The 23,896-nt window shown below is 33.0% G+C and overlaps 1 non-coding gene and 1 pseudogene across 2 annotated transcripts; both read left to right on the forward strand.

Moving 5' to 3' along the window:
* The first annotated feature begins 8,938 nt into the window (after positions 1-8,938).
* On the forward strand, positions 8,939-9,010 carry TRNAQ-UUG (transfer RNA glutamine (anticodon UUG)). Its single transcript has one exon. It is a non-coding gene; the product is annotated as a tRNA-Gln (tRNA).
* A 12,969-nt stretch (positions 9,011-21,979) lies between these two features.
* Positions 21,980-23,556, forward strand: LOC143616802 (NAC domain-containing protein 83-like; annotated as a pseudogene). Its single transcript, XR_013150725.1, has 3 exons — positions 21,980-22,339; positions 22,610-22,917; positions 23,148-23,556. The product of XR_013150725.1 is annotated as an NAC domain-containing protein 83-like (transcript).
* The last annotated feature ends 340 nt before the right edge of the window (positions 23,557-23,896 follow it).

Below are 23,896 nucleotides of genomic sequence, written 5' to 3' on the forward strand. Positions count from 1 at the left end.
CAACGCGTGCAAACACGAAGTAGGCATACGTAACATCCGTAATCGATAACGACTACATCATTCGCCAATTATTGGCCATTCAATAATATATATACATACACATCCATACATCATTCAATATTATCATTTCAAGGCCTATCCTATATAAATAAGCCTATACAAGATAATTTAAACGGTTCTTCAAGCAAAATCGTTTAAGTGTACATGCTAGCCCAAAAACTTAAAAAGAGTTAAAAGGGGCATCATGAAACTCACCTGAGACAAGACACGAATTCACCACGAGCTAGATGATTCCTAGGTAATCCCAAAATTCAAACACCTGTCGGTTTATATTCAATTAAAACTAATGACATCGAGATGACTCGTTTATCCTACGAGATATTCTAACATAGTTCGAGTTACCTAAACCCTCGACCTCATCAAACTAAATCACAACAGATCCCGAGGCCTCACGTTCACCAAAACGACCCTAGGTACTCCCGGGAATAAAGATTTCCCAATTTGCCCCCGGAAGCACTAGGTGACAGTAATACGCGTGTTTAAGAGTCGTTTAGGCATCTAACATCCAACTCAGCCCCTTTTGGACCCAAATTTGATAAATTCACATCCAACAAGTCCACACGACGCTACACGAGTCAAATGGGTCGGTAACTCACAAGTTCAACGCACCAACTATTCAATAAATGCAAATACGCGTTGTACTGACCCGTTTGAGTAACCGACAACCAATTCAGCCCCAATAATTATAAAAATCATTTTCCAACAGCCCGTACATTAAACCAAAGCAATACAAACTGAATTGGTCATCACTTTTTCATCCCTCGCGTTAAACGCAACCAAACACCATTCTAGACAACCGAAAACTAGTTTTCAATCTACAACTAGTTGACAAATCCAACGAACACCAATGAACATAATTTTAAAGTATATTATACTAGACATACCTAGGAAGATTTTGGTGCAAAACAACTCAACCAAAACAGTCCCGGAATTGATAAATTGGACAGCCACCCGGTAAGCCTAAAACTAGTGATTTAACAATCAATTGGCGATTTATAATGATCAATTGAGGTGTAAAGACTTGGGGAAACATGGGACTAGCCTTCACTTGAATTTTTACACCCCTAATATTGGCTGCACAAAAGAAAATAAGCAGGTGGGGGGCTGCTCTAATTCCGATCGGACACAAAGAAGAAAGAAAGAAACATTGTAAGTGGGGTATGGTTGAATGATTCCACTTGAATCATTTCTTGATGAGCTGCTCCTTCTTGCTGGCCGATCAATTAAAGGAGGAAAAGGGGGACCAAGAGCAGGTGAGGAAACAAAGGTAAGTGGGGAAGTGGTTGAATGATTCACCTGCTCATTTGTGATATAATATCAAATTTTCACCATGGCCCCTTCTACTTGAAGAATATGACACTTAAGAGGAAAGTTAAATGATTTAACGAACCGGGATAACGAGAAGGTTTCCGAGGAATGTTGGATCAATCCCGAGAGATGTACATCCTCTACAAACTTTAAGTCTTTGAACTAAAAATTAACGGGTGTTACAATGTATAGCATAAGTTAATACATGAGAAAAATGACAAGATAATTAAACTTAGTCATAAACGGTTCGTGTCGCGAAAACCGACACGAAAACGTTAAAAAGTTGTTATTTTACAAAAATATTAACAAAAATGAAAAATTATATATTTTCACAAGTTAACTTATAAAACTTGATTAATATATATGTAACAAGTATTTTCCATAACTTATAAGTTACATTTTAAACGAAAAACCGAAGCTGTTCATTTTAAACATAAAACCGACGAAACCGAAAATAATTATGAAAAATAAAATATTAATATTTTCTTAAAACTTTCTAGCAACTGAAACTTAAAATATTTTGTTGTATTTATATATTTTAATTGTTTATTAATTGATTTAGTTAATTAAATAATAGTTAACGGAAAACCGAACTATGTGTACTCGTTAACATTATAAGAACTTAATTGCTTATGTGCTTGTGTTGACACTAGATTAAGATTAATAAACTAAAAGGATGTTATAAAAAATAAAACCAAGTTTTTATTAACAAAACGTGTACCAATATAGGACACGCAAATTCTGGAACGAAAAGCTTCAAACGTGAGTTTCTCTATCCAACCCCCTCGATTTAACTAGAATTTTTTTCAAATCGATATTTAATTGTGATTTGGGGAAAATATATTCTTTATTACATATTTATTTTGATGATGTTGTATAAAGGCATTTTATTTTGCAAACCGTGTCAAACCCGGGATGAGTCAAGTTGCCTAAATAACGGTTAACCTAGAAAGGGGCACAAAAATATAGGTAGATCTATCGGGGTGACGCCCCCACTTCCAATCGCGTTGGGTTAAAAGTGGGTATATTTTGAGTCTGGTATGTATCGTGTTATCAACTAAAATAGTCATACGTAATGTTGTATTCTTTGCTCGTCTACAACAGCACGATTTGTTTAAAAAGTAAAATGCCTATGGTTTTGGTGATGTAATGACAGTAGATCATTACATACGGATTGGTGTTATAATGGTGGTAAGCCATTATACACGGGATATTTATGGATATAATTCAGGGTGTAGTGAAGATTACACACGAATTGATATCGGATATAATGACAGAAGATCATTATATGGATGTTGTTTTCGATTCATATATATATATATAGAGAGAGAGAGAGACTATTTTGTTATAAAGGGAAACTCACCAACACATTGTGTTGACCGTTATTTTAATATGCTTTTCAGGCAATTAAATGAAGTATGGAAGCTTCGTGAAGAGCTCGGGAAAATAGTGTTGTGTGTTTGAATGAAAAATGTTGACTTTATGTTGAACTTGTAATTTGAATAAAAATCGTGTAATATGACACATGTAATAACTCTGATGGTCAAATAAAGTTCAACTTTAAAATCTTTTGTTAAATGTGATTGGCTGAGACGACGTCTGTCACCACCCGAAAGACTTGGTCAAAGTCTTCCGTTGTTTAAATTAAGTTTTTCGGGGTGTGACAGGTACAACTCGACTAATCGTAATATTTTTGGAATAAAAAATACCCGAAAATTATCACAAGGAGTCAAACAACTCAAAGAAACAAGTCGGATGTTGTACTAAAAATTGAGTAGGGTTTGAGTTGAGTTTTGGGCTTAAAATTGGATTTGGATATTGGACTAATGGACTTATGATATTAAAGTATAGTTTAATAGGAAAAATTGTTTATATATCGTTTATATAATTATATTTATAAAAATTTTCATTGTATTTTTAATTACTGTTAGTCTCAAAATCTCATGGGGGTCGTCTTGAAATTATTCAGGGGTTCGGCTTCAAAATTTTACAGTGGTCAGGGTCAAAATGTTACAGGGGTCAGTCACGAAATTTCCGGTATATTAACACACTAAAAAAATTCACAGGGACGGAGAACACCCCTCACTTACATGTGAGTCCGCCCCTGATTGGCAGATCTAAGTGCTGTTCGGGGGTGGGAGGTATAGACCCTCACAGAGATTCGTCTCAAGTAAAAAATTTTTGATTTCTTTAGTAAACCCTTTCTCAAATAGTTAGGAGGCATCTTATATAAAAGGAAAACTAACAGAGAAAAAAAAAGAAGAAAATAAAGAGGTTGAGTGGTTTGTTTTGGCAGATAAGCCATGAAAGCTACGAGAAAAATATAACTTCTTGAATGAAAACATGTGGTCGTAAAATCATATGGTCATTTAAAGATTAAATGCAAGTTTTAAACAACCCCTTTTTGTTCAACTAAAAGAACAAATTAGACCTTTTATGATTTGAGATTTAAACAACTTAGTAATTTAACATTCCATGTTAGCAGTCGCGAAGCTTGGACTAGAAAACTGGAGGGGCCGAACTCAAAATGTATAAAAAGTTTCAAAAACGGAGGGGGGCGGGCTCAAATTTTCAGCCGAAAACGACGAAATTTACACTACGCGTAAAAATTTTCAGACGAAAGCAGTTAAATTTACACTATTACGCAAAAAAATCGGGATCACTAACCTTCACCCCTGCATGTTAGATATAAACGTAATTCATAAGTATATTACATTAAGCATATAATATATAATGTTATTGGAATACTTGATCTTGTTCTTTAAGTTTGATAAGAAGCTGTTGTAAATTCATCATATCATGAAGATCACTAGACGTTTCGAATAGAAGATCAGACCTTTTCTTGATTTTAGTTATGATTTAGATTGTTTTAGATATTTTTTTATTTGTTATAATTCATTTTTTGTTGGCCCCATCAGTCAAATAAAATAGATCGTTCCTTTGGGAAGAATCCATCAAAGAATTTCTTTATATCCCTTCTAAGCGTTCTATTTCGTATGGTATTTTGTATGACTAAAGGATACATGGATAGCTTACAAAATATATTTTTTCTTGTCGTTCTTTTTTTCTATAAAAAAAAGACTATTAAAACTAATCAAAAAGGCTTCGAATCACTGTGAATATATCAAAATTTCTTAGTAATAGCTAATGTCTGCTCGCGTGATTTGGAATAGAGTACTATTACTCTATTTAAATCTAAAAAACATGTACTCTATCTAAAAAACATGAAGCAGCTCCAGCTAAGAACTTTTAATTGATATCTGAAATAGACTATGTTGCAAAAAAAGAGTTTTTGTATCAATATAAAGCAATATAAAGAAAGGCTTTTATAAGATCCAAAAGGTCCGTTGAGCGCCTCCTGGCTATGTCATAATAGATCCAAACACTTGCCCCGGATCGACTTCCAGATCATAATGACTCTAGTGAATAACTAAAGAAAATAGATAGGTGGGAGATAGAAAACTAGAAGATAAAGAAACTCATTATAAAAATATCAATTATATAATAGAAATATCTCTCCGAGATTCACTAATTATTTGACTGTTGGCGGGTTTCTTTGTATGTGTTGTCCGGAAAGAGGAGGACTCAATGATTATTCGTTCGCCGGAACCAGAAGTAAAAATTTTGGTAGATAGGGATCACATAAAAACTTCATTCGAGGAATGGGCTAGACCGGGTCATTTCTCAAGAACAATAGCTAAAGGCCCTGAAACCACCACTTGGATTTGGAACCTACATGCTGATGCTCACGCTTTCGATAGCCATACCAGTGATTTGTAGGACTAAGTATGAATATCATTAAGTAGATAAATTAATTGTTTATACCTGAACTAGGGGTGTTCAAAATCGGATATCCGAACATTTTGGATAGTCCATTTCACTATCCGAATTCGTATCCAAAATTTCGGATATCCGAAGTTCGGATATTGTAATAGTGAAACGGATATCCAAAATTATATTAAAAAGAATCTCTATATTCTTTGAAAATCCAAACCCAATATAAGTTTCCCTCAATCAATAACATACCGAAAATCAATCGCATAAAATCAGACCGGACCGTAAGAAATTATAAAATTAAAGTTTTGAAATGTTTCATATATATTAGAATAATTAAATTAAAACTGTTGTAAATCTATTTTTAGTCAAATTAAATCAAGTAAGCAAACCTAGTTTCTCATTCTCAACTGTCATTTCTCAATACAGTAGGAAGACTTGCTTAGTGTTAAATTTGCAGGTTTTCAACATTGTAAATCGTTTATGTTCATGTTATAAAATCCTTATAAACTGTTTATGACCATAGATTTTGTTTTATGTTATTAATGTTAAAATCATCTATGTTCCTTTTGAAATTTCTTATGTATAACTTATGGACATCTTGTATCAAAGGCCAACAAGCCCAAACCGTGAAACCAAACCGGAATTAACGGTTTGGTTTGGGTTGGTTCGGTTCAATTTCAGAGTTCAACGGTTTGGTTTTGATTTACAATAATAAAAAACCGTTCCCAACGGTTTGGTCACGGTTTAACCTAAAAACCGTGAAAACCGGACCGTGAACACCCCTAACCACAACCACTTTTAGAATCCATACAAAGAAAGATTGAAGTAAGATATTGTGACAAAATACGTTGAATTGTTGATTTGCTTTGAAAAACTAAAGTAAGCTGAGAGAAAAGAGCTGGAATTAGTAGGCATCGGGATGAAAAGTTGTTGGTTGCCTGCGGTGACGAGGAGGACGAGAAGCGACGGAGATGGTTGATTGACGGCGAACATCAAAGGTGCCGAGACGGGTAGCAGATGTGAACGGCGTGAGTGTTTTAGGCTCTTAGGGTTTTTGACTTTCAAGTTGTATTTTTATTTAACATAATAAATAATTAAAAAAATACTAAATTTAATATTTCGGATAGTTCGGATATCCGAATTATCCGAAAAATAATAAAAATGTTATCCGAAGCCGAATTTTCGGATATCTGGAATTCGGATATTTTGGATACGCATTCGGATTTTTTTGAACACCCTCGAACCCTAATAACCTGGCTTATTTTGACCGATCCATTTTGACCAACTCATCTTAACGACATAATTTTTCCCCCACTGATAAAAACTTCTTGATCCGCCGCTACACACGTAATAGTTAACTAATTATTTCTAATATATATACACACACATATATATACACACACACACATCCAGGGGGAAAGCTTTTATTGTGGCCCGGGTGGCTCCGATCACCCCGTTTTTTTCGCTCAATAGTGCAAATTTATGCATTTTCGTCAGAAAACTTTTATACGTAATGCAAATTTACTCGTTTTCATTCAAATTCTTGAGAGCTTTTCGCTCAAGAGTGTAAATTTATGCGTTTTCGTCACCCTGTTTTATGAAAAAAAAAATGTATACGTATTTAATCCGGCCACCACGGTATATTCATACAAGTTTCGCCACAGTATACACATTTGCGTATAAAAGAAGACTTATCTTATAGAATATTCTGAGTTTATATTTAAAGTGATGCCACAATATATTCAGGTATCATCAATCTCAAACATAGATCCTTCACTACTATAGCGCGGTCATAACTATCACATGGTGGAGATGTGATATGATATGGAGTTGATCTAAAAACAACCTCAATGAGTTGTTTAGTTCCGATATGGCATTATTCAGAATTCTGAACTGGATAAATACACATTGGAGGCGATGTTCAGTTTATAACATATTCATAAAACTGGATGTAAATAAAAATTATAAGTTGGCCAATATAATTAGTTTGAGATTTAAATTTGAAGCCAATTTCAACCTCCACTTTAATTATCAATCTTTTTGAATTAAAAAATAATTTCTTTTTGTTTGTTTTTACTCTCAACGGTAAATTTTTTTAATAAAAAAAATATATTGTTATGTAATTTAAAAAAAAATTAATAATATTATCTTGGTGTTTGTGTGTGTGGTTATTTTTTTATTGTATATGTAATTTTAAATTTTTATTTATATGAACTTTATTATTTTTATTGTAAATCTAGTTACTTGAACTTATTTTATTTTTAAATAATATGAAATAAAAAATATAACTATAAAAATATTTTAGTTTACGAAAGTATTTTAGTTAATAGAAAGAAAATATAAAAGTATGATTCTGTGGAATATATAGGTGTTTAAGAGTGGATGTAGTGTTTGGGGAGAAATGAAAATTTTTGGCGTTTAAAAATAGATGAGTGAAAATCTGATATGTCATTATACAAACCAAGACATAGGGCAAAGTGCAAACGACACACACATGGCCCCCAACATAAAATGAAAAAAGTATTAGGAAATTTTTAAGTGTTTTTAGGTTGTTTTTTTAAAAAATCGACACAAATAAATAGTTCGCTTGTTGAATAAGCGGGCTTCAACCAATTTTAGTCTGAAAATTTTCCCTTATACCTAAAAAGAATTTCTTATCATTTATATGGCTTCAGAAAGTATAAATCAATGATTGGCTAAAATTTATGTATTAACATGACTTTAAGTTCGTTAGTTTGTTGCCATTTTTCGGTAATTCAATGATTTGTCAATAAGGGTGAAATTTAGAATATAAAATGTCATTCTTATCCCAATTTCCATTAAAAATTTATCTATTTATATTTTCATGCTTAAGACATCAGTTCAATTAGACATGCTATAAATTGAACTTATACTTAATTATGACATCTGATAAAAGTAAAGTTTGTAATAGATACCAACGTTTGATATTAGTCTTTTATGAAACAATCACCTGTTCTATGTTGAGAGGCAATGTCGTGATAATGAAATCCTAACTTCACGTTTTTTTTGCATAAAACCACCAAACTTTTAGATGATGCACAACAGTTTTCGACAATAACAAAATTTTAACTTGAACCATAAACCTCCTATACTCAATATTGCATTAATTACATCATTTCAACGTTAGGGAGATCAAGAAGTGAACATAAAAAAAATCAAATTCGTCATTTCACTTATTTGAACCTAGCCCGAATATAGAACAAACGTTCTCATAATTTTTTCGGTTCTCACAAACACTTTTAAGTCAACAACGATAGCAACTTTCTTTATAATCTTCTCTTTCAAGTACTGTGATGCTTTATATTTAATTTCAACTCTTTTTTATGTGATTTTGATTTAGATCTAATAATCATATTCTTCAAAATTATTTTAATATACACTCTTTATATTACTGTCTAATTACATTATCATCAATTTTGTTAGACTTTAATTTAATATATAAATAGTGTTATAGAGCTGATATATATTATATATAAGTGCGATCCCGTAACCTAAAATAATTAATATATAAATATGTTACTAAATTATTCTATTATTAACCATAAATAACAATAATAGCAATATTAATAATAGTAATAATAATGATTATTAGAATTCAGTATATATGTTTTTAATTTGAACACTTGTTTTGTCTGGTGTATTTAATTTTGCCATAAAACCTTAAAAGTTACCATTTATGTGATAAAGTACCAACTAATTATAAGTTTTGCTAAAATTTTCCTGTTTTACGTAGTCATTTAAAATTAGTGTAAACAGATATACAACAATTGTCGGTTCTATGGTGTAGTGGTTACCACTCTGGACTTTGAATCCAGCGACCTGGGTTCTACTCCCGGTAGGACCTTTTTACACGCAATTTTTCACTAACTTTGGATTACAATCTGTCTGTTATATTTGTTAAAGCCGAACCTCGTAACTAACTTTTTGGTTTTCAAATCATTTTAATCGATTGAGATTGACTTTTGCCAGAAATGGTTTCCTTTTTTTCCATTATATATGGAAGTAGGGAAGTTCCTTTTTGGACTACATAGAAAATATAACTAACTGCCCTGCTTGCGGTGCGCGAATATAATGTATATATGTGTGAACCCTTGAGTGGGCAAAAGTAAAATTGCACTAATTTTGACGTTATTTTACTAATTTTGTGAAAATAACGTTAAAAATGATGGAAGGTTAATCAGGCATCATGTGGTGGCGTTGATAGCCGAAAGACAAAGGTACATGTACCAATCAACCGGCGTCCCGATGATTGAGTGCTATGTGCCTTATGTAATATGTCCAAGGCTTGATGCAAAACTACTATCGAGCCGGGGGTCTCACCGGAAGCAGCCTCTCTATCCCCATGGGGTAGAGGTAAGGCTGTCTACATCTTACCCTCCTCAGACCCTACCATAGCTTTGCTATTGGTGGGATATACTGAGTACGATGATGATGATGATAGAAAATATAACTAACGGTTCTGATTTTAAATTTTTAAAATTTGAGGGTGTTCACTATTCAACAATAATTGGTTTTTGTTACACATTAGAACTCGCTTAGGTTTGGTTGGTTAACGATGGGTTTACCACTAGTTTCTCGGTTACTTTGTCATTGGAAGAAGATTGGTGGTCATGGGCTCATGATGCTTCAGGAGAACTTTTAGTTAAAAGCCTTAAAGCTAGATTGTTAGTTGTGAATCGCAATGATACTAAGTTTTTGTTTGATTGGAATTGGGTTAAAAAAAAGGCGGGTATTCTAGCTAATTAGCATGCTGGAAGGGATAGATTACCATCGTTGGTGACTCTGGCTAGAAGAAATATTAGTGTCCAATGTGCCTAGTTTGTGGAGAGCGAGCTGAGAGTGTGGACTGCCTTCTTGTTAATTGTAGTTTAGTGCAAGCTGCATGGCAGATTCTATCTCATGGTTGAAGCTCCCATCGATGTATGCCTTAATCCTTACCTTGTTTTTGATGTTTATGAAGGGATCACTATGACTTAATGTTAATAAACAAGCTAGGGTGAGGGTCGTTTGTAAAACTGGTGGAGGACATAAAAGCCGTTGGTTATTTATGGATTAGACATTGGTCGAAGATGTCTAATTTAACTTGAGAAGATTGGAGTAGGTTCAAGTTGTAATGCGTTAAAAGATTGTTATTGTGGTGTTTGCAGTTTTCCTTTTCCGGGTATGTTTTTTTGTTGGTGCGGGCTTAATTTCTTACTAGGTTTTTGATTTTCTTAATATAAGTTTTCTTCATTACTCGTTAAGAAAAATATATTCATTCTTATTTTAGTTGATAAATCAAACAAGATTTTGGTTAAAGAAAACTAAAAGTATTTTAAATTATAAAGATATAAAAAAGAGAATTGATTATATATTATTTATCCACCACTTGTAGCGTAATGGTAAGAGGTTTAGGTTCTTTATTGAAGACCCAAGTTTGATTTCAATTTGGGTCATTTTTGGTGGATTAAGGCAATGAGTTTGTGTCCCACCACGTGTCATTTGAGCAAGGTTTTCAGCTCGAATCTCAAGCCCACCTGAGTTTTTGTCCCACCATGTGTTATGTCCCCATCATGTGTTATGTCGGAGAGTTATGCTCTTGTGGCAGCACAACGACCGTCAAGTGGCAGTCGGTGGTATGGTTTCTCATAAGAACGGCAACGACAAACACTGAAGCCAGCGTATGCCCGGTTAAAACAATCAAATCTAGCCAGAGTGGGGCAATGCGACTCTCCAATTTGGGAAGTGCGATGACTTAAATACGTCGTTCAAAAAAAATAGTTATGTATTATTTAGAAAAAGAAAAAGATGTGATAAAATTTGAATGTGCTTGCTTCTGGTCGAGTAGTCAATGTTCATACTCATGTTATTGGTAATTTGGATTTTGGAATGAGAAAAAGCTTGGTTGTTTTCTCCTTGTGACTTATCATGAGTTTTTCTTTTTGTTTTTTTTTTCCTTTTTCGTATTTTGTTTTTACGTATACTCAGTACATCTGAGGGTGAATTGTAGCTACAGTTAAGGTGAATTGTCTTGGTGACTCTCGTTGGTGAAAATGCCATATGTAGGTACTTTTGATGATTTGATCGTTACAAGAAATTCTTGAACTTCCGAAAAGGCACAACGTTTCTAACGAGTTGGAGATGATGGTTCATGCTAGAGGTGTGCATGGGTCGGTTTTGGACGGTTTTAGACCAACCCATAACCATAGCCGTTATGTCAGTTAATGAATAACCATAACTGACCCGTTATAGTGGGTTCGGTTAATCGGTTTTGAAGGTTATAGTGAGTCGGTTATGGGTCGGTTAACCGTAACCAAAACAATGTACGTGAGTTTAAAAGGGCTGGTACCAAATATTACAAAAAAAAGAGAGAGAAACTTAATCCAGAAAATATATATATAATCCATAATATTATTACCAAATATTCCAAAAAAAGGGCATTTTACAATCTAACAATCAAATTTAAGTTAACTCGATAACAATTGTTGAAATAAAAACATTGAAATGATATAATCGAACGACATGTTTGGTGGAAGTTAACCCCAAACATATTGTTAGTTAAATAAATGGGTCGGTTCGGTTATGGCGGGTTTGGAATTACCTTGAACCAAAACCGACCCCAATTTGGCGGTTTTTGAAATTTATTAAACTGGCCCACCGGTCATGTCAGTTATCGGTTAAAATCAGATCGGTTATAATTCGATTAACGGTTATGGCGGATAAGTTGCTCACTTCATGCTATACTGGGAGTAGAGGCGGATTTAGAGTTGTATAAGAAAGGGGGCCAAGGCCCACCGTACTAGCCCAGTCAGAAGATAAAAGAATGCACATTTTTTTCCTATTAGCCCAAAGTTCAACTCTTATGGGCCACCTTGACCTAGATGGGACACAATGATAATTAGTTAGGTCCACCATATCCGTTCAATATATATACATACTAGTTGAGTACCCGTACGATGTAGCGGGGAAAAACACTTTAAGGTTGTTAGCGAGCCAAAGCTAACTCTACTCGAACTTTACACAAAGCCGACTCAGCTCAGCTCCAAATTAAAGTTAAAATCTTAAAGTCGAGTTCTTCTTGATTATTTTAATATTTATATATTTAAATACTATTAATCATATTTTTGTAAAATATAAACATTGAAAACAAAAAAAACATAAAAAGAAAAAACAAGTTGAGTAATATTTGGATATGCATGGCTTAAAGTTTACATTAAATAGTAGAATATATTTATAAATGATGAGAAAATTTTTTAATTGTGACAAGTTTATTATGTTTTTTATCACATAGATAAAGGGTTAGATGTGTAACTAATAGGAACATCAAATTGTTAACACTTAGCATTTAAAAAACTTGTACATTCATGCAGTAATAACTTGTGCATTTCAAACCGTCCATCTTATTTGAAAAAAATATTATATCGAAACGTCGAAAAAAATAAGCCCGTTTAAATGAGTATGCTCGAATTTTTTTTGATCATATTTTCATAAAACATATAAGATTAAAATAAAAAAAGGATAAAGTTGAAAAGTGGCTAAACATGAAGGGTCAAAGTTGTAACCATTTTTTAAATTAACAAAATTTGAGTAAAGTTGAAGTACCATAATTGTAATTATATTTGTTGAAATCAAATGAACGTGGGTGGATTGTGTTTAAAAGACCACTTTGCCCCTTTATACACATGTACCTTATGCATGGAAAGTTGTCAATCCCTTAAAACAAACGTCTTAATTTGCCATTTAGTTATGTATTTTATATATATATATATATATATATATATATATATATATATATATATATATATATATATATATGATTTGAATCATTTCAGAAGTGTTCTTATGATGAGAAATGTGAGAAGAGATTCTAACAAATCAAAATTTTTCTATTTAATTGTAGAAGTAATTAGTAAAAGGTTTAGGAGTTTATATTGGTAATTAATACTAACTAGTATCGTACCCGCCGCGTTGCGGCGGGCCGAGTTGGTCGGTACCATATTCTTTGTATATAGACAGCATTCACGCCTTAGGGCGGTATATCCGTTGCCTTCATTATGCACATTACGTCTAACTTAAAAATCCATAATTATGTATACAAAAAAACCAACAATACATATTTAAAGCGGTGCGTTAAAATGTTATGCACATTACGTCTTAACTTAAAAATCCATAATTATGTATACAAAAAAAGCAACAATACATATTTAAAGCGGTGCGTTAAAATGTGAATCACAACAATGTACGCAGGTGAGTTTTGTTAATCAAAATACAATAGGTGTTCATATTTCCGGTCAACCCGACTATGACCCGTATAAAAAAATTTTCCTTTTTGACTTGTGACTTGAATCTTAGCTCGGTTAGTCTTCTCTCCAACTTCTACATAATCTAGCAAAGCCCATATCTTCATAGCAAAATGTATGAACACTTAGAAATACCTAAAAAGTTAAAACAGTATGGAATTTAAAGATGATATATTTACCTTCACATCAGGTCTAGTACTGCCACTTGCAGACACAGTTTCAAGTCGTGAAGTATATCAGCTGCAAGAAAATCTGAAATAAATAACAACTGTCAAATGGCCTAATAAAAAGGATTTATCTTTTGTTCATAAGAATAAAACTTACACTAGTAAGTTGATCACAATTCCATATTAATATGCATTAACAAATGCTACAAGTCGGTGTTTATTTGGTTTTCACTTAAATCAATTGCCTGCACACGAAGTAAAGTGCATAAACAGATTAGTAGAATTTGTTAAATATTTAGGCATTCAATTCACATATTCAAATTTTGTAAAGAGATGAATTCACCATGGATGATTGACACATGACAGAACGGCGAGTTGATGTACAATTGCCGAACAAAGTACATGAAAGTAAGTTACCAAAGTTCAACTTCTGTCAAGTAATTTACCTCCGCTAGATTTCCTTATTCGAAGAACCGAATTCCTACATAAACAAACATTTTGAAGTAGTTGAATCATACAAAGTTTCATTAGCCTTATGTCGTTTCAGTCTAGCATCAATCATACGACCTTTACATGGTAAGCATTTGAAAGACAGTGAACAATGTAAAGATGAGCAAGTGTTATTCACCTATTTAAGTTGCGATTTTCTTTTATTCAATTTAGAAAAGAAAATCTTTGCATCATGAGTGTAAAATGATATTGATAAGATTGAGAGGATTTGCATAAAATTAGTACCTGAACGGAGATGTAGTTGAACCATTGATGATACATATTTTGATGAGCCTTCCTTAGTTTAGTTTCCAAACACCGTCTAACAACCTGATATAAACCAAATTTAGAGTCAACATTTTTACGAAAAAACGACCCACCGGTCGGAAACTCAATCGGAACAAACTTGGGTTACCTAAGCTTAGCTATCGTGGGTGCCTTGAGAATCACATATCTGAGACATGCAATCCTTGATCGGTTCGTCAGAGCCTCACCGGAACCGGTTGCCGGTAGTTCAACTCGACTGAGGAACCCTCCCCAACGCCTCGCTTAGTCCATTAAGACCATAACCACTCAAAACCCTTGTCACCGGGCTGGCAAAGATGTTGCTGCCGCCGATTTACAGTTGAGCTATAACCTTTGAGAAGATGAAACGCTGTCACCGTTCTTTATGCCTCTTGAAACGCTGACCACACTTTGTATGGCTGTTTTGCCATATCAACTTGAAATCAAAATGAAGGAGAAGAGGTGTCCATTTGGTGATACTGATGAAATGAAAGATCAAGATATGACAGACACGTGGTTAGCTAACGTGGCAAGTGAGCGCAGTGTGTGAAATCAAAGGATAGGGGTATCTAAGAGGAATCACAGAGTACAACAGCCATTGCATACCGACATTTGTCATTGTAATATATATAATTAATGGTAAGTTACAAATCACTATACATTTATTTTTATTTTTTAATTTGATATAACCTTCAAAAAATACATAATAAAACAAAACCATCATACTCATACTATAAAAAAAACTACATTAACCATCATAAAAACAAATACCTATACAAATAATAATATTAACCTACACATAAAAAAACTAGTTCGTTTTATCACCTACACATATCACAATATTAATATACATGTACATAACTAGTTCATGGTAACCTACATAAATCACAATATTAACCTATATATACAAATATCATTACTTCATGTTATAGCCTACCTATTTGTATTTACCTACGCAGAATCACAAAATTAACCTACACAAACAAAACATGTTCATGATATCACTTACAATTAATAATATTAACCCTAAACTTGTAAAATATTCGCAACGTAGGAACACACCATGTTATTTATTTTTATTATTCTATAATCTATCTTTTATGTGTAGGCAATACGAGTTATGTGTAGGTGAATATTATTTATATGTAGGTGAAAATAAAATGAATTAGCAATCTGTGTAGGTGAATACGAGTTATGTGTAGGTGAATATTAGTTATGTGTTAGTGAAAACAAAAGAAACAAAATTTGTGTAGATGAAAATAAGTTGTGTTTGTAATACGAGTTACATTTTGATAAAAATAAAAATAACTAACAATTTGTATAATTAAACACGAGCTATATGTAAATTATAGTGTTGCATGTGTACGTGATCAAGTAATTATAATTCACCTACATATACATTTATTTTCATATGTAGGTACGTAAAAGAACATTTAAATAAATCTTATTAAACCATGAATGTAAAAACTTTTCTCTCGATTGTATTTCATTAAAATTATTCTAGAAGATTTTTTATATAAAAGTCAATTTATCTTTCTAAAATTTGTAACTTTCTACAAGATTTAATATGAAGTTTAATCTAGAAGTAATTAGGGGAATTAATGCTTTGAACAACTAGGGGATAATCAATGGTTAAGATCGACTTCTCGCACTTCTCGCTATAATATCACTTCTTGCATGATACATCCCACATATATATATATATATATATATATATATATATATATATATATATATATATTAGCTTTTAGCCCGTGTGTTACTTAGTTTTTTTAATAATTAATTTTTTTATTATTGTTTATGTATATTTTTCATGCAGGATGTGTTTAGGTATTAAACTTAAAGGTTACATGAACTTATAAAATATGTTATATTTATTAGTTGTAGTTAAAATATAGTTTGTTTTGTTTTTTGTTTATATCTCAAATGAGTCTCATTGGTCTAGTAGTTAACATGACCCAACATTTTGTTATTTAAGATGCAAATTTTCGTCTTAATATACATGAATGCATAAAGAAATTTATATGGTTTGTGTTATTATTTTTTGTATTGAGTTGTTACGGTTCGTTGGTGATGTAGAACCAGTGTTTTAAATTCCGGCCCAGACCGGCCGGTCGGCCCGGCCCGACCGGGACCCGGTGATGATACCGGTCCGGGTCATGGTATATAGCCCGTTTTCTAATGGACCGGCCGGGTTTTGCGGGTGGCGGTTGAACCGGACCCGGTGACCCAGCGGGTGAACCGGCAAATTTTGTTTTTTCTTAATCAGATCCAAATAACCCACAAGATAAGTGTTGTAAGAGGCGGAGGTAGTCAAAATTGGGGTAATCGAACCCAAAATCAGACATTGTCGGTGTAAATTAGGTTATAATTGGTCAAAATTGGACCAAATCAGTCATGTAGAATGAGTTCTTACCTTATTTATAACCAAAATCGAAGCAAATCTGAACCAAAATTGTGTATGTGATAAGCATTGGAGTGTTTGTGTTTGAACAGGGGAGGAAGAGGTGATGTGTACAACTAGGGTTAAAGGGAAGAAGACAATATAGTTTTGGCCATTTTAACACTCTAACCCTTCTAACCTCAATGGTTTACATTTAGTCCATAACTTGATAAGTTTTTCATAAATGGTATTTAAATTTTCTATCTATTATATATATATATATATATATATGAGAGATATTTTGAGAATCATGCATATTGAGTTTTAAGAACTTAAGAACTCAATTCTAAGTCACACATTTAATTAAAAGGATTGGAATATGTGGTTGAGATTAAGTCTGGCAAAAAAGTCAACGTAGGAGAGAGAATAAATATGTAAGTGGTTACACTAACTTTTACGTCCGTTACACATGTGTAAAAAGTCAACTCGGTGCGTAAAAAATTCTGTAATTTTTTTATGTGTAACATATGTTACGCATGTGTAAAAAAAATTCGAAAAAAAATCGTTACACTGAGTTCTTTCGAGTGTTTAAAACTCAAAGGGGTTATTAATTGAAATCTCCCCTATATATATATATGTGTGTGTATATATATATTATTTATGACGTCATCCGGGTCACACACCGGTCCGCCCTCCCGGGTCGGTCCGAACTTTGACTTGGTAAGACGCCCGGGTCGACGTCTGGGCCGGGTCTGAAAACATTGTGTAGAACGTATATGTTGTTTAATGGATCATCAAAAATGGGCTCTCATGTGTCTGTCAATTAATGTATCCCAACATTTTGTTTTTTGTTGTTTAAAATATGTATTTCGTGTTGACAATGAATTGAGCAAACCGTCTTGAGAAACTCTTTTTTCACCTTCTTTATCAAATACTTCGTTTCATCTAACAATTAGAAACCCTAAGTTAATATTCCCCTTAATAAGCCGGAAGATAGAGAAAGAGAGAAAAAAATGGTTATGGTTAAAAATTGTTAAGGTTTAAATATAGTGTATGAGATGATTTGGCAAAAATATGAAAGGAAATATGTGATTTGGCATTGTTGTGAGAATGATGTGGACACCCTAGAATGATGTCATGTTGAAATTGCTCATTGCTTTAATAGTATGTATAGATATCGTAGTAAGATGCTTAGATAGTTTGAGTTCAGGCGGGCCCATTAAACATTGGTTTGGTTGGACCGTTTTAAAGATAAATGAGTAAAAGGTTTGAATAATTATATAACTTTTAGATAGAGGGTAAGATTAAAATATCTATTACATATCTCGACTTATTGTTGGGTTCGGGTTTATATCCGGGTTATCGGGCCATGCCCGTTTATTGTTTGGATGTTAGGTGTTAACCGGTTTTTGTTCATTTAGGTTCGGTGACCGGTCGATACTATAAGAAACCTCTTGATATTTGGGTTAAATATTTTGGACACCCACCTGGCATGACTTAAATGATTATGAAAACTTCATATACTTTTTGGAGTTATCAGATTCGGGTTTGTTTGGGTTAAACGAATCTCGGTCTCGTTCAATTAATTTGGGTCGAGCCCGTGTTATAAATTATGGTATTGTTACTAGACTTATCCCTTATCTCTACTGAAGTCTACACATTCACTAGGCCGAGCCCATTAGTTATCATCTCAATGGTTTGAGCCAAGCACATTAATGTACAATTCGCTTCAACTATTCAATCAACATCATACTCAGTATCTAATGATGAGTTTTCTAAAAATAAAATTATCCCTGTTTTTGGGGTTGTTAGAGTAAAATTTCACCATACAATACCAATTAAAAGCTTAGTTGATCAATTTCTCAAATCCCCAATTTCACAATTCCAAGTCCTAATTTTATAATCCTTGAGCATTAATCAATATAAATGCAACACATCGTTTAACAACAATACAAAGATGAACTATTACCTTGCTAACATGGCTAAGCAGCGGGTGGTAGGCGGTGGACAGCAGATGGCAGTGGCTGTGGCCTGTGGTGGTCTCCTGTCCGGTAGGAACAGCCGAAAAAGTTATAGGGGCGCATGTAAGTTTTATAAAAATTCAAACCCTAATCAGTATTCAATTCCCGTTTTTTTATGTTTTGTTTAAACAAGTTTTTATTTTTACAAATAGCGACCACAATTTTGAGTTTTATAAAAAACAAAGCTTTTTACTATATATTGTAACTTTTGTTTATAAAACTGCGAGGTTTTATAAAAAAAACCAAACGATGGGGTGCTATATTTTATAAAAAATCAGTGGTGACTGGCATCGTTTTGGAAAACACATCGGGGGTGACCGCGCTTAATACCTATAAAAATTTTTGGAAAAATTTACGAAATTTACCCTACTAACGGAGAAAACGACAGTGACGGTGGCCACCCCGGGTCCCCAAAGAGTTGCGCCTTGTTGGTAAAGTTATATGTTTGACCCTTATGATAAAATAAGTTAAAAAATCAAGCCAAACTGAGTCAGGAAAGCCAACTCAATTTTTAATCAAGCCTAGTACGAGTTTATGATTCCAACTAGATTTTAATTTTGAGACTAGGGCAGTTTGAAGTCGGAGTTGAGAGCCTTGGCTCGGCTCGGTTCAATTCGTTAACAACCTTTAAGTGTTATTTTTCGACGTATCATACAGACACCCCTAATGTGCAATACATATATTATGGTTATACCTGCACGGCATCATGCATATTAGGTAGAGGTGGTGCACACGTACTCATGCGTATGTATAGGAATACATGTTCTAGAAGAATGGTATTTTCAAAAGTTAATATTGAAAAAATTGAATACTTTTTATCACACTAAAAAGATATACACACGGTGAGTGGAGTGTGATAAGAAGAATCTTTAAGGAAAGAATCAAGGAGGAGAGTGATTAAGGTTTTAACTTTGAAGTTGGTGTTGCTTGAGATTGAAGTATTCTTCCGACATATATATTTTCTTTCCGACGAAATATAAATGGCTTAACATTTTTTTATCAATAAGATTTAGTTCATATTATTGCCAAAAAGTGTTACTTTTGTAAAGAAAAAAAAACACAAATACACACGCCTGGTAAAAGGTTTGGATTTTGAAAAAAAAAACCCTACTTAAGGTACTATTAATTAAATACGTTACATAATGGTGATTCGACCTCTTCAACGGGTTACTTAGTCAATTCCAATTTTGGTGGGGGTGATAGGATAATTAGGGTATATTTGCTTATATATATATGTAAAGTATAGCATTTAGCCGGTCACTAAAAAGTAAATAAATAGGTTACTTATCGAAAGTGAACAACAAAATTTAAGCAAAATTTAGTAACTTAAAGGTGGATAGATTGGGCTAATGGGGTAGTGGGATGGGAGGAAGGAGCGGTCACTATGGACGGGAAGACCACCACAGATGTCTGATACAACAAAAATTACCTTATGTGATTGTTTTTTTATGAACCCCATCTTTTGTGGCGTTTTAGACCCTGTCATTTTTTTAATTAATATATAAATAAGAAGTCCTTTATATATATCATTTAGCCTCTTTATACTTTTACACAATTTTTCTTTACCAGCTCTATATCAAATGTTAATCATACACTTTAGACAATGTTCTCATCATCTAGTTCAGAGGTTGTGTGAACAAATGTGTGCGTAGAATGACGTTTCGTCATCAAATTCAAAAGATGCTTCTTCATCTAGCATATGAGACATTGGGACAATTCTAGATGTGAATATGAATACTTGAATATGTCTGGAAAAATATTCACATGAAAGCCTACAACACTTTTGTAATGATATTATTCAGTTATATGAAAAAAAAATATTTGCGTAATCTGAAAAACATGAATTTCCTAAAATGATATGTAACATTGACTACACACGATGGGCAAGTATGAACTGCCCAACATCATGGTGAGATCAATACGTGATAGATAATCAAGAGTACACAATGATTATAGTTTAAGGCATGCATTATTTGTGTCACGGATGCCAACTACATTAACGCCCTCAACCAATACCATTTTTCAATGAGGTTGCACATGGAGTCGTCCAAGTGTCAATTTGAGGTTAAAGTAGTACATTAATACAAGCATGTGTATTTTCTTGTTGATGAGCTACAACCCAATTGGGCAATTGGGCAACTAATCAGAGGTCATTTACTTATCACAAGCAAAACAAGAAATAATATGAAAGAACATGTAATAAGCTTAGTGTCTTAAAAGCTAGTTGGGCTAGTTTTACTCTATGCACGGGCAATGTATCCTAACAAAAATAGATATATGATGTATGCTTACATAGTTACATTATATTACATAATATGACTTTTCGGTGCATCAATATATTCTTTTCACGAAATCGATCTTCTATTCGATCAATAATGAATATATACTCTTTTGGAGTTACGTTGCTGAAAGTCCACAACAACCTTCGATTAGATCGTGTGAAAGTTACTGCAAACTCCTACATATCCAACTTAGACAACTAGTAGTTTTTTAAGTCTTGTAAATTTTTTAGTTAACTAATTAACATTAATTTATTTACATTTTTTTAATTTAATTTTATTTCTTGTATTAGTTTTTTATTTATTTTATTTAGTTTACGGTTTAGGAATGAGATGGACGAGTTACATGACAATTTCAAGGTCTTGAATGATTTAAGGATTTGAATAAGTGTATAATACTGAAAAGTAGTGATGACATCGAAACAGAAGGCAAACAGACAACAGGCTGCGCCGCTATTTTGAATTGCAAAATCCAATATTTTAAAGATGGAGTGGGAAGAATGAAAAAAAAAATTATTCGCATAACCGGTCTAGTAAGTAAAAGCGAGTGACACTTTATACTTTTAATAAAAAACGAAAAATAAAAGGACCCAAAAGCCAAGAAATTAATTGGGTTGGTAGGACAAAGGCAATTGCATTTGTGAAACATGTTTAAATGCATATGACTCAACCTACTCAAAGCATGCTTTTAAAAATCCCATAATCACAAAGCCAAGTTAAAAGTGAAGAAATGCTTTCACTTTTACTTTAATTTCCATATATTCTTGAACTTTCAAATGAAATACATAGTCTTAAAGATAAATTAAAGCATTGTTCACTAAAGTTTATAAAAATAAAAAAGTTTATTTGGTGCATAGTACGCTTGCAAAACTTAAGGGACAAGTACAATATGGCATATGTTCCAAAATGATAAAAAGAAAAACCTTTTGGTTTGATTCTATAGAGAACAACTAGTATATAAAGACTAAACACATGTTCCACTTCAACTTAAGACTTAACCATTTTCTTCATCTTGAAAACTATCTTCTAAAATTTATTTGGATGTCAACTCCTCAAAATAAGCATGGAGAAAAGGTTAACATGGAGGTATGAAAGCTAAATTTTGTAAGAGATGGAGCCATTAGATTGCCACCAGGGTTTAGGTTTCAGCCAACTGATCAAGAGATTGTGTTTCAGTATCTGATTCGTAAAGTCTTCTCGTGCCCTCTTCCGGCTTCTATCATTCCTGAAATCGTCAACATTTGTAAATTCAACCCTTGGGACTTGCCTGGTTAGTAATATTATTGTTGCAATATATTTTTCTTTGAAAAAACTATGTTTTTTTCACTAAAAAGCTATTCATCATAAGTTTTTTTTGTTAGCTTTATCTTCAAGTTGAGACAAATTTAAAACTATGTTACAATTGTATCATTATAAAGTTTGACATTTTATAATCAAAATTTAATCATATAGTATAAAATAAATCTTTTTATTACGATTTACATGATTTATTTACAGCCCGATTATACATCTTTTAATTTTGAGTTTAATGATCAAATAGGGGACTGGGAGCAAGATAGGTACTTCTTCAGCAAGAATGAAGCTAAGTTTGGCAATGGACAAAGATCAAACCGAGCAAGCAGTGACGGATATTGGAAAGCTACTGGTTTTGACAAACAGATCACAAGGTGTTGTAATAACAGTTTGAACTCAAGAAAAAAAGAGATCATAACCGGAATGAAGAAAACACTTGTTTTCTACAAAGGCAAGGCTATGCATGGGGAGTCAACCATAAGGACTTATTGGATTATGCATGAATATCGTCTCGTTCATTCGTCATACTCGCCAAAAACTAGCTCCAATGATAAGGTAACGTATATTATATACTCGTTAATTAGTCTATGTTATTGTTTCTTATTATTTCAGAATATGTTATTGTCGCGTTTACAAAAGCATCACAAAATTTTGAAGATAATAGGTTCAAAGCACAACAACATATAAGTTGATTCGATATGTTTTTACATTTAAATTTGTGAACTTAGTGTTAGTACGTGTAATTCTAATGGTTATCTTGGTGTTTTCATGGTTAGTTTCAGCAGAGATCTTGGATTCAAATGGGAAACTGGGTTCTATGTCACATTTTCTTGAACAAAAGAAGTAGAAAGATAGGAGTTGCAGATGGCAAGACTATATCAAGTTGTTTAACTCCACAGACAGAGCATCTGCATCATGGTTTTATGATGACAAATGATGGGATGAGTGTCAAATATGAATCATCGTCGTCATCATCGTCGTCGTCTTGGGGTTCGAGTGTGGTGACTGATGAAGTTTCTTCAGAAAGAAAGTTATCACAGCATGAACATATCTAGAATAATTAATGTAGCCTTTTGCTTCAATTGTTAAATTTTAGGTTTGCTTTCTATTTTCTTTTTCTTCTTTTCTAATATGATATTCAGTGGATGAATAAATACGAGAAATGCTTTATTCTTATAAGTTTGGACCTAATTGTTCTTCTCTAGTGACACTTGTAAGGAAACGGTAGAGCTTTAGAAATGTGTTGTATATTGGTTTATCTACTCATAAATGTTTATCAATACATGTATGTAGGAATAAACATAATCAAAAAATGACCAAAGAACGCCCTGCTTGCGGTGTGCGCATATAATGTATATATGTGTGAACCCTCTGGTGGTCAAAAGTAAAATTGCACTAATTTTGACGTTATTTTACTAATCTCGTGAAAATAACGTTAAAAGTGGCGGAAGGTTAATCAGGCATCATGTGGTGGCGTTGATAGCCGAAAGACAAAGACACATGCACCAGTCAGCCGGTGTCCCGATGATTGAGT

The sequence above is a fragment of the Bidens hawaiensis genome, unplaced genomic scaffold (genome assembly GCF_021521415.1).
Source record: "Bidens hawaiensis isolate Kalapana, Puna unplaced genomic scaffold, B.hawaiensis_p1.1 tig00049905_1, whole genome shotgun sequence".
Taxonomy (NCBI): Eukaryota; Viridiplantae; Streptophyta; class Magnoliopsida; order Asterales; family Asteraceae; genus Bidens; species Bidens hawaiensis.